General features: G+C 42.1%; 1 long non-coding RNA gene across 1 annotated transcript; it reads left to right on the forward strand.

Annotated features, from left to right (window-relative positions):
* The first annotated feature begins 221 nt into the window (after window positions 1–221).
* Window positions 222–1,977, forward strand: LOC116081846. Its single transcript, XR_004115037.1, has 2 exons — window positions 222–634; window positions 1,427–1,977. It is a non-coding gene; the product is annotated as an uncharacterized LOC116081846 (long non-coding RNA).
* Window positions 1,978–12,185: the final 10,208 nt, after the last annotated feature.

The raw sequence follows: 12,185 nt of genomic DNA on the forward strand, positions 1-12,185 counted from the left end.
TGACTTCCAGGCAGCTCGGATGAGGGTCTTAAAGCCCACACCCACAGTGACACACCTACTCCAACAAGGCCACACCCACTCCAACAAGGCCACACCTACTCCAACAAGTCCACACCCACTCCAACAAGGCCACACCTACTCCAACAAGGCCACACCTCCTAATAGTGTCACTTCCTAGGCCAAGAATATACAAAACGTCACAATGCCTGAAGATATGTTTACTTAAGTGAGCTATTTGCTAATTTCCAACTGTCCAGAGCACTTCTCCCTTGTACCTCACGTGCACAAGACCACGAGACCGAGTCTAGGATCAGGAGGACTCCCTTCATCTATATGTATTTCCAAGGTATTCTGAAGAAAAGCACGTTCCAACCGAGGAACTCAGTTGCACATCTATGAACTGTGAAGGTGAAGATATTTGGAGCAACACTGTTTGGAAGAACAAGTTGGCCTAGCTGGGTTCTCGAGAGAGAGGAAGAAGGCCCAGCCAGTGTTTTCCCATCTGTGACCATGACAACTTCTCAGTGAATACCTCCAAGGAACCAACGCTTCTTTCAAAGAGATTTGTACACATACCCAAGGAATATGAGTCTGCACAGTGTACCCAGGCTTCAGGTGTTGCTCAAGTTGAACGGTAAATCGAGGCCCAAGTTGCAAAGGCAGATGATAAAACCACTAAATAGCTGTAATACTGATCAAAATTGTAGAGGTAGAGTCCCAGGAGTCATTAAAGGAGAGCAAGCACTTTGGCTTCCTGGGGTAGAGTCCATAGACAGCAAGGAAAGCTATGGATGGAGAGCAGGCAGATATTGTTAGCACATGGCAATGACTCTCTGGAAAAGCCAAACCGAAGCGCGCTTCCTTTCTGGGTTAATGGGCTCCTCCATCCATGGGTGCCTCACCTGTTACAACTTTCTGTTTTTTCTATAACTCTTTAAACTTTCTGGTACCTTTTCATTGTTTTTCTTCAAAGTTACAGTAAGTCCTTTATAGGCACCTATCTTGTCTGTGTGCTTCACCATGTTCCCTACATGAACACAGTGCTGAGCAGGCAGTGGGTACTAAATAAACAACTCATGAGGGAGGGGAAAAATGGGGGGTTAGCAAAACCATTGCATCTCTTTAAATCTCATTCTGAGCAACCCATATGCTTTTTTATCATAAATGTATCATGGAAAAATTATAAATGATTCCCTAGCAATGTTGTGTATGGGCAGGTTTGATAGCGGAGTGTTTGACCACCAGTGAACACACCTACAACGTTAGATGACAATTCAGAATTCACTCCGGGCAGGTGAGGAGTAATGCTGGCTTCACTATTAAGAGTCTTTGAATATTTGCTCCACTGCTTGTGATTAGCCCTCTTCATACAATGTACCCTGTCTTTGCTGAGCACTTTGTCATTGCCTTTTATTATGCTTTCTAGGTGGATTTCTCTAGTCAGATGCTCAATTCAGACCTTTTTGAAATGCACTCCATGGAGGGTGATTACCCTATGTAATCAATATTTTAACAAGACAGCAGTCACTGCCTTAATATCCATGGCTCACTCTGCAGCACAGAACCAGTCTTCAACTAGAACCAGTCTTCAACCAGGAATGCGTCCACTGGATCTGCTTCCGAAGACTTAGGGACATTTCTCCAAGGCTTGAGTGCAGAAGTCTACCACAGCCATCTGCCGGTAGAGTCACAGACATAGTCTGAGGGGGCCACAGCAATCATCTTGAACTTTCAGAGCTTTGCTTCACACCTGACATCCGGGGAAGGGACAAGACTAGGCAACTAAAATATGGTTGGACCCATCTCCTCAGAGGAGAGGGGGCTCTCTGTTGTCTTGTCAGCTAAAGATGTACCAATGTGCAGGAAGAGCACAGAGATACAGAATTCCATCAATCAGGATTTTGATGTGCCAGAAAGGAGATGGATTTAATCTTCCCTTTAATTGTTTGTCATTGTGTACAAGCTGAAAGCAAACGTGGAGCTTACAGATCTGCCTTTCTCCCCAGGAACTGAATTTTATTATCAAGGCAGTGAAGGTCATTGCAGAATTTGCCTTAGGTTTGTATGAACTAAGTCTGGAGACAGTCTCAAATATTTACACTTACCGGTAACTGAGTGTTTTAAAGGGTAGGAGGGAAAAGTGAATGCCATGTCTAGGTCCCGAGGATGCCTTCCACTCAAGCACTCCTCTCTGGAGGAGGAGAGAGTGACCGGACAGTAAAGATGCTGCTGGGAGAGAATGTGAGCTTGCCAATCACTCCCCTGCTTCATGGGCGACCAGGGATCTCTCTCACCAACTGCAACCCAGCCTCAGGGCTACTGACTCAAGACACAGAAACAAGATCAGTGTCAGGACTTACTATACAAATTCTGAAAGTAACAAAGTCGCATTACCTTTCGCTGTCTGTCTTATCTATTTTTAGGTGAGCCAATTTAATTTCAACATGTGAATCTGAATAGTATGGGGATGATGTTGTTAGTTAACCTCTCATATTCCACAAATGAGGTTTCTCCCTTAGAATCTTACTCCCGTTGTATTCATCTTTTCTGTTACCAAAATGAAATACCAGAGGTAGACTATTTTGTTAAGAAAATAAGGAAGAGAAGGAGAACGGGTGGGGGGTGAGGTGGGAGAGGAGGAGGGGGAGGAAGAGGAGGGAAATTGGAAAATGAAGTTGCTGTTTGTGTGGGAGTCAATCCCGAAGGCACAAAGGCCTAGGGCTGCGCCTGGTGATGGCTTCTTGCCAGCCCAGTCCTAAAACCACAAACACAAAAGGTATCAAACGCCAGAAAGAAAGGGGGCGACTCTGGTCTCTTCCTCTTCTAGAAATTCACCAGGATCCCGACAGGGATATTATCTAATCACTTCCCAGAATCCCAGCCATAAACCTCACAGGTCCTTCACCTTTCACCCCTCCTAACAGCTTGTGATACGGTTCAAATTTCAACACATGAAGCCCTGGGAGACACTCAACCCATCTGGCCCATGGCATTTGGAGGTACTTATTTCGTCCAGGGCTTGCCACAGCACAGGACATTTTCAGAATGCTTTCTCAGACATCAGTTTGGTACAGAGAGTACATTTCCTGGCTGTTGTTAAGTGCACAGTGGTAGCAAGTAATTCTCCAGAATTGCAATTGACTTAAAGTTCCTGTCCTCATAATTTTTGTCCTCGGGGGTCCTTTTACACAAGTAAAAATTATTATGATTTCAAAGGGATTTGTTCATGTGACCTGAATACTGTTATTAACTATATCATGAAGCAACGTAGAAAATTTAAATTAGTAATCACCTAATTTTAGAACAATAACAAATATATTACATTACCACTTTGTTAACATTTATATTAATATTTTTATGACATTTCTCCAAAACAAAGGGAGCTTTTTGGTAAGGACGATGTAACTTTATCTCTTTTTTTAAGCCACTGCAATGTTGGCCTAACCGAACAACTGTGTTTCTATGCAGTTCCACTCAGGAATACCATTTTAACTGCAATATCATTGCAACTGAGCACACGAAGAACAGGCTGATCTTTTGTCGATTTGTAAGTGAAAAGGGGGATTGTTCTAAAGTCTTTCCAGACCACAGGAGCCTTGATATTGTGCCAAAGTTCAACAAATGGGAGTTTCTTGGTAGTTCCTAGCAAAATGGAATCTGAAACAAGAACAACAAACTTCTCTCTACATCAAAACCCGGTCTGTCTTCTACTTTAAAAAAAAAATCATTTACTGGTGCATACCCATAATATCAGGTGCTGGTTATTTAGAGAATGCAGATGATTTACTGACTTGCACAGCTCTGCTAATATTGATATATCTCCTTAGGTTATAGAGTGTTATCAAACATCATAGAGCTCTGGAAACTGGCCCTCTTTTGAGCCTGAGGATGGAAGGGCAATTGAACACCTGAGTATGCTCTAAGAAAGCAAGGCTTGGCTTCATGGGGTTAGATCATAGGCCTGATGCCTTTAAGACACCGTTCATACCCTAAGAGTTTAAACCATATCAGCTCACATCTCCCTGCAGTTGGCTGTCTCTGGAACAGTTAAGAAGCAATGCTGTGCTGTGGCCTAGCCACGCCCAATTTATGGCCATAACTAGTACCCAGCATCCTTCCTACTCTTTGTCACTTAAGCTACTCCATATTCAAGTACATGGTAGAGGAACTCAACATCACCCTGAAATGATACAAATGTCCAGTATTTTCCTTTGTTCAGGGAACTACCATGAAGGCTCCTCTCTGGGCCTCTGTTCCCACTGCCTGGATCCCACGGTCAGGAAACCACCCTTTGTCCTTATGACACACCTGGAACGTGATTTTGTGCCAGCTCCTTTCCCAGACCAACCTCAGCCCCCAGGGTCTCCAGACCATGCTTTGAGTATGAGACCTGGACAATGAGCTGAAAATACTTCTGCCCCAAATCTCACATCCACAAACTAAGCAAAGAAAAATTTCAGCCAATGAGTGTGGTGACTTCAGGAGCTAACATGTCTTTGTGGGAAGATGAGTTTCTCCCCTTTCTTGACAAATATTTTAATTAGTACCAAGCTTCATCTTTTGAAGTCAATTAAGACAACTCATGAAGATGACCTACTATAAGCATTAAGATTGCCTCCAATCAGACAGCTTGTGAGAAGCTGGGTCGTGTCAAAAGCCACAAAATTTAACAGAAACATGTGTTTTATCCCAATGAGACCGCATTTGACCTCATGAAGATAGTGAAAGGAGAAAAGCTAAACCAGGTGACCATGCTGAGACAGAGCTGCCTGAAACTTAGATCACATGGCTTTCTGCCCAGCACCCTCGACATAAACTGAGTGCTCACAAACTAAACTATTTTATCTCACTTCAATTTCTCATTCATCACCCAATCCCAATTGCAGAAACGTAAAGAGAAAAAAAAAAGCTAGACATTTTGTCATGCAAAAACAAATGTCAATTTTTAAACTATATTTTAAACCTAAGTCAGATGTAACATTTTACTAATAAGAGAAAAAGAGATGTTGAAATAATTTTGTGATGTTCTTATACATTGCAAAGTTAGCCACAATTGAAATTATTATCTATTTTATCTGTCTTGATGATATTCTCTCAAATATAATAAACTGGGGCTCAGGATCTTGAAATAGGCAATAAAACTGATACAAAAATTACTAAGGATAGGTGGAATGTCATTAATTAAGCAATAATCCCTTTGAAATCAGTCATTACCAGCAGTTTTTTGCTATGGGCCATTAACACTCTAACTAGCAAGTCATTAATAGTGGTAATAACCAATTCTGAGGGGATTACTGCTTGGATAAACTATATATAATAATTTTAAACTCCAAAAGATTTCACACTTTTATGTTAACCTTTGAATCATAAGTGAGTGCGGACAGAATTATCCGGTTCATTTTAAAAAACATAAATGTTACCCTCCTCTCTTTGTCTGTTCCGTGCCTTTGCCTAACTCGTCAGAGCATCTGAGGACGGGGCTCTGCATTCTGCCAGAATACAGAGAGCTGTTCCATCCCTTGACATATAGATCTATAGACTAGCTCCGTCTGCACTGCCTTAGTTCCTAAGACCAAGCAGCATTTCTGTTCACTTCATCTGTAAAATGCAAGCTCACTTGGAGCCCATTTTTGTCCAGTGTCACTTCACTAATATTTTGTTTTGCATTACAGAAGTTTTGCATCAATCACATAAATATATGTACACATACATGTATTGATGATGACGGATGGTGATGTAATGTACTGTAGGTATAAAGCGACAGCCATTGTGGGAAAGGACTCAGTCAGAGGAGGCAGTGGAAGCACCCCAACGACTGATTATTGGGGTACCTATCCCTTGCTGCCTTCCACTCTCCCAGGGCCTGAATGCTCAAATGGAGGTTTGGGCAGAGGCTTCTAAAAATTATTTCTTTCATTTTTCTGAGATTATAATTGCATCTCCCATGTCCCTGACCTCTCTCCAAACCTTTCATATACCCCTCTTGCTCTTTTTCAACTCCATGGACTGTTTTTTGGTTAATAGCTATTACACACACACATGCACACACACACACACACACACACACACACACACACACACGCACACATACACATTCCTAAATACATAAATACACCCTGCTCTGTCTATATAAGATTGTCTATCTGTGTGTTTTCAGGACTGACCATTTGCCAATGGATAAGGGATTACTGTGCTCTTCCTGAGGGGACTACCTTGCCCTCAGCACTCCTTAGCGCTTTCTGTAGTACTGAGGCCTCCTGGGCTTTCGTCCATCTGGTGAGTGAGACTCCATGGGTGTAACTTCTGACATTACTAGAAGGTACAGTCTCACAGCAAACTCCCTGGTCCTCTGGCTCTTGCGATCTTTCTGGCCCCTCTTCCACAATTATCTTTGATCCTTAGATGTAACTGAATAATGGACTGTAGATGTATCTATAGGGACTGGGCTCCACAACTCTGTACTTTTTGATTGGTTGTATTTTTCTGTAATAGTACACATCTGTTACAAATAGAAGTTTCTCTGAGGAGAGATAAGGACTATTCTTATCTGTGATCATAAAATTATAACTTAGTCATGTAATATATAAATATAGGAAACTGGCAGTTGTAGGTTCTCTACCATCCATGGCTTCACTAGCCCTGGGTAGTTGGCTAGGTTTCCAGTTCTAGGTAAGATTTTCCTCTTGTTGAGAGGGTTTTAAATCCAATTAGAGAGCTATTGGTCACCACCAAGGTGTACGTTTCACAACACCACCCTTGGGGTTACTGAGCCACAGTGGTCACTGTGGTTCATAGGCCTCATAGCCGGAGAGAATTGTTGATCGCTTCCATCCTTCAGAGGCATGCATGGTGCCTTCTGGTACCATGAAAGCTAGTCCTCAGGAAGGTGGCTTTCAGGTCATCCCAGCCTAGGGGCCTCTGGGCCCTGGGTGTTACGTACATGGTGTCTTCAGCAATAGGGGCTAACCTTCCACCTCTAATTCTCTTGGACAACCCTTACCAACAACTCGAAGTCTTCTCATACTTGATGTTGGAGACTTTGTCAAAAGGTCTTTGGCTCTTAGAGACAGTATCAACATATAATTATATCAATAAACAACATCTTATTTAAGTGTTTTAGGTAGATAGTTAATAGCATGATTCCTCATTACTCTTTCAGACATCCTTACTGTGTTATTTTACACACATATCTTTTTCTGTCTTTATTTTCCTCTCCTCCCCTAATTGGTGCAGCCACTATGAAAATCAGTGTGGAGAATCCTCAAAAATCCAAAAATAAATCTGCAATATGAGCCAGCTGTACCACTCCTTGTCATATTCCCAAAGGACTCCGTCCACATCCTACTTTACAGACACTTGCTCAGCCATGGTCATTGATACTCTGCCCACAGTAGCTAAGAAGTGGAAACAATCTAAAGGTCCTTCAACAGAGAAATGGATAGTGAAGGTGTAACACACACATACACACACACACACACACACACACATCACAAAATACTGTTCAAAGGTAAAGAAAAATGAAACCATGAAACTTTCAGGTAAACAGATGGATGGAAGTAGAAAAGATCATACACAGTGAGGTCACCCAGACCCGGAAAAAAAATGCTCTATGTTCTCTCTCATCTGAGGCTCCTAGCACCAAATCTTCAGGTGTGAATACATACCTGGAGGAACTGCCAAAATCAGGAAAACAAAAATGGACCATTGTGGGGTTGGAGAAGCATCAGAGAAGGAAGTAGGAGAGTACACATGATCTAAAGAGGGACATGGACAGCAATGTCTACCGTGATGTCATCATAGCTTATCTCAATTTCTCTTTACTGTCTTGGAACCCAGAGGGAATGCTGCTCTGATACATTTGCTGATCGATAGATACATCTTGACTCTTAGGTAACCTTACAGATTATAGATTAACATTTAGTCATTTTCTAAACTAACCTCTAAATGAATAAGGCAAACACTGAAATCATGACATACATGAAAAGACCCTGATGCCAGGGGAGGCAGCAGAGACAAGTGGGAGGAGAGAACAACTCCCCTCAAAAGCACCATGGTGGCTTTTTTTTTTCCAGAAAGAGCATTAAGGCATAGGAATATTTTATTAAATGTGTGCATAATGTTGTCTTAAATATTCAAGGAAATGCTTCCTCTGGGAAATTGGCAAATAAGAGAGAATAACTCAAGCTAAGAAATGGCTGCTGGTCTCCAGCCACAGTACAAGAAAGGAGAAGTGATTCCAACAGGGTAGGAAGTGAATTAGAAGATAAACTTGAAGATTTCTTAGATAAAAGGCTAAAATCAAGACCAACAGATAACCCTTATAAAAATTTAAAAGTTCTTACATCAGTTCAAACATCATACACTTTTTTAAAAACTGGGAAAACATTTGCCAAAATACAGTCTTTATTTTAAGGAACCTGTAGAAAACAGGTGGGAAAGGCTACCTCCCTTAGGCGAATGAGTAATGAACAATTCAGAAAGGTGAGCAGTGTACAAAGCAATAACTTCCATCATTAGTACTAAGATATATAAATTAATTCTTCTCACTATCAAACTGAGAAAGCCTGGGAAGCCTGTGTGCTTATGAACAAAAAGTAGTCCAGAGCTCTTGTGTTCTGTCGGAGGACATTAAAGAAACTGAGCCACTTCATTTTCATTTGCCAAGAAACATGGCAATATGGCAACAGAGGAGCATACTTTGAGAATCTAAAATCTCTGTAATATAATGGAATTTACATATCTCCCTTTGAATCATGGATTACATACTCATTGCCCTGGAACCTGAGGTATAGCTAGCTTATGATCACTGTGATCAATAAAACATGGAAGCGAAGGATGCTCATGAAAAGCTGTGATCAGCTACAACCTCAACTACTTTAGTTTCTCCAGGCAAGCGTGAGCCTTCACAGCCAGCTACCCGTAGACTCCAGGAAAAAAGAGATGCCCTTTCTTCACTAAGACCTCTTCAATATTTAAGATTCATCAGCTAAGTGCCTCTTTAGCATCTCTACCTTAAGAGGTGTTGACTTAGTCTTTGTTTCCCAAGTTGAATGCTCCCGATAGGTAATGCAATTGTCCCATTGAATTACAAGCTAACACTGCTGTCAGTCATGTGGCTAAGAGAGGCTGCTCTACTGGTCTGGACATTTAGCCCTTATTAGCAAGGGAAATTGAGTTTGCTTCTTGTTGGTTCAAGGCCAGATGATATGGTATATCCCTTTAATCCCAGCAGAGACAGGCAGATTTCTGTGAGTTTAAGCCAGCCTGATCTACTTTGTGAGTTCCAGCCCAGCCAAAGTCAACATAGTGAGAACCTGCCTCAAATAGCAAAGAAATGAAGGAAGGAGGAAGCAACGAAAAAAATACAGCAACATATTGTTGGCGGGAAGAACTCTCCTGAACTCATTGGAGATTTGAGCAAATACCAGAGATAGAGGGAGCCCTGCAAACTTCCCAATAAAACTTACCAATTCTTTCATTGCACATTAGAATCAAAGGAATAATCCCATCCAACAAATTCCACAGATAATCAAGAACACAAAGAGCCTGAACACAGGAGGGACAGCCTTGCCCACATCAGCCCTCCAGAAATAATGTCCTGCAATTCTGATGTGTCCCTGAAGCATTGATTTCAAGTTAGACTAGGCAGAAGGAGGAAGAGGGACAGGTTGTGCATCACCAAGCATTCTACACACAGATACTGCCCCAGTTCTAATGCCTTCAAAGGACAAATTTCCCTCCTTGATTTAACAGTTCAGAATGATTTACAAAAGCATCCTGCTTACCCCCTGAAAATTAGGATACATTTTCCCTGTCTTTATGAAGATGTTCAAATATTCAGAATCAGATTTCTAAACAGGATCTCATTATTAAAAAAAAAAAAAAGAAACTCTCATGATTTTATGTCCTTGCATGTTTTAAAGATGAAGCTAAATAAACCTTTAAATAGAAATTTGTCCTCCATTTGAACTAAGTGATAGAAAAATTACTTTATTAGACAATATTCCTGAGTGCATCCCTCCTAAACACCAACTATTATATTACCTCCATCTATTTAAGGAATAGTAATAAAATCTTGCTTTCTGAGCTGCAGGGCTTTTAAAAAGTCTAGCCAAGGCTACTGTTCAATACAAGGCTGCTTAGACATTTAAAACCAACACTGCATTGAAAAATCCAATCTTTGGATATTTAGGATTACTTAAGAGTTACCTAATATTAAACAGAAATATCTAATTCTTAGAATTCTCACTAATGACTATCTCTGTACCTCTTATCTGTAAGTAGTCCCTGGAATTATGTTCCAAGACTATCACCATGATATTCACCAAGAAAAATCACCAAGAAAGCACTGCATCCACCCACAGGAATCTTTGCACCACCTACAAAACCCTACTCTATACCCAGGTTTCCTAAACCCTCCTCCAGGGTCTAGCCTAGTCAGTACCCATGACATCCTCCTCCAGGGTCTAGCCCAGTCAGTACCCATGACATCCTCCTCCTGAGTCTAGCCTAGTCAGTACCCATGACATCCTCCTCCAGGGTCTAGCCCAGTCAGTACCCATGACATCCTCCTCCAGGGTCTAGCCTAGTCAGCACCCATGACATACTTATCCAGGGTCTAGCCTAGTCAGTATCCATGACATCCTCCTCCTGAGTCTAGCCTAGTCAGTACCCATGACATCCTCCTCCAGGGTCTAGCCCAGTCAGTACCCATGACATCCTCCTCCAGGGTCTAGCCTAGTCAGCACCCATGACATACTTATCCAGGGTCTAGCCCAGTCAGTACCCATGACATCTTCCTCCAGGGTCTAGCCTAGTCAGTACCCATGACATACTTAGCCAGGGTCTAGCCTAGTCGGTACTCATGACATCTTCCTCCAGGGTCTAGCCTAGTCAGTATCCATGACATACTTATCCAGGGTCTAGCCTAGTCAGTACCCATGACACCCTCCTCCAGGGTCTAGCCTAGTCAGCACCCATGGCATCCTCCTCCAGGGTCTAGCCTAGTCAGTACCCATGTCGTACTTAGCCATGCCTTTTCACAAACTGCCAGATTTGGCCTGGGTCCCCCACAGTTCACCAGCCTAATATGTCCTTCCCTGCTATGATGGCTATTTTTGGCTGTCAACTACATCTAGAATAACTAAGACCCAGGCATTTGGGCTTATCTGTGAGGAATTTTCCTTGGTTGAATGATGTGAATTATTATCCCATCAGTTCTGTTCCTATAAAGAACCATGATATTGCACCTGCCTTCTGTTGGGTGATCTTTCTTCCCACTGTATAAAGGTGTTTCTCTCTATAGTCAACTGTTAATTCTGTACCAGCAGAATTAACAGCTAAGTGCTCACAGGATCTTGGTATTGTCATGTCTATGGCTCATCCCCAGGTTTGTTTGTTTGTTTGTTTGTTTTTTAATTTGTAAATGTCTGTCCTTCCATACTTGCCCAAAAGATGAAGTTCAGGCAGCCCTCAATGCCTTAGACAACCAATGAAATGGTCCAGGCATTGTCTTACTGGTGATTGGTTATAATAAAAATCTGCCAGCCAATAACTGAGGCAGTAATTAAGGGGGGTGGAGTTTCAGGACCCGCAGGGACACAGGAGGAACACAAGCAGAGGTGAGAGAATTGATGGAGGCCAGAGAGAGAGCAGAAGGACTAGAATGGAGCTGTAAGCAAATAGTGAGAGCCATGTGGGGAGATGGGATGGTAGAAAAGGCAAGGATAATTTAAATAGCTAGCTGAGAGCCTGCCCCAGCTAAAGGCTTTAAACTATATAGAAGCCTATTGTCTTATTTAAACCACAAATGGGTCCGCAAAAGCCCTGAAATAGCCTTCACTATAAAGATCTCTAGGCTTGAGCCAGATTTCTTCCAACCTATGCTGCTAACCATAGGACTCGACCATGCCAAAGCCCACACTTTTCCTCTCAAACCTATCTATCCCTACACTCTTTCCTTTGAACAAAAAGCAGGTCTATGCCAGTCCTGCCCCCTCCATCCACTTGACTACATTCCACCCAAGACATTTTCAGCTCTAGACTCTACTTGCTCACACATATCCTCATCTCCCTTAACCTGGTTATCTATAACAAACTTAGAACTAACAAAGGAAATCCAAGTAGCCCATATATCATTGCAGGAATACCAACAATATGAGAGATCAAACCAATCGGTCCTGCAG

Source organism: Mastomys coucha, unplaced genomic scaffold (assembly GCF_008632895.1).
Source record: "Mastomys coucha isolate ucsf_1 unplaced genomic scaffold, UCSF_Mcou_1 pScaffold11, whole genome shotgun sequence".
In the NCBI taxonomy this organism is placed as follows: Eukaryota; Metazoa; Chordata; class Mammalia; order Rodentia; family Muridae; genus Mastomys; species Mastomys coucha.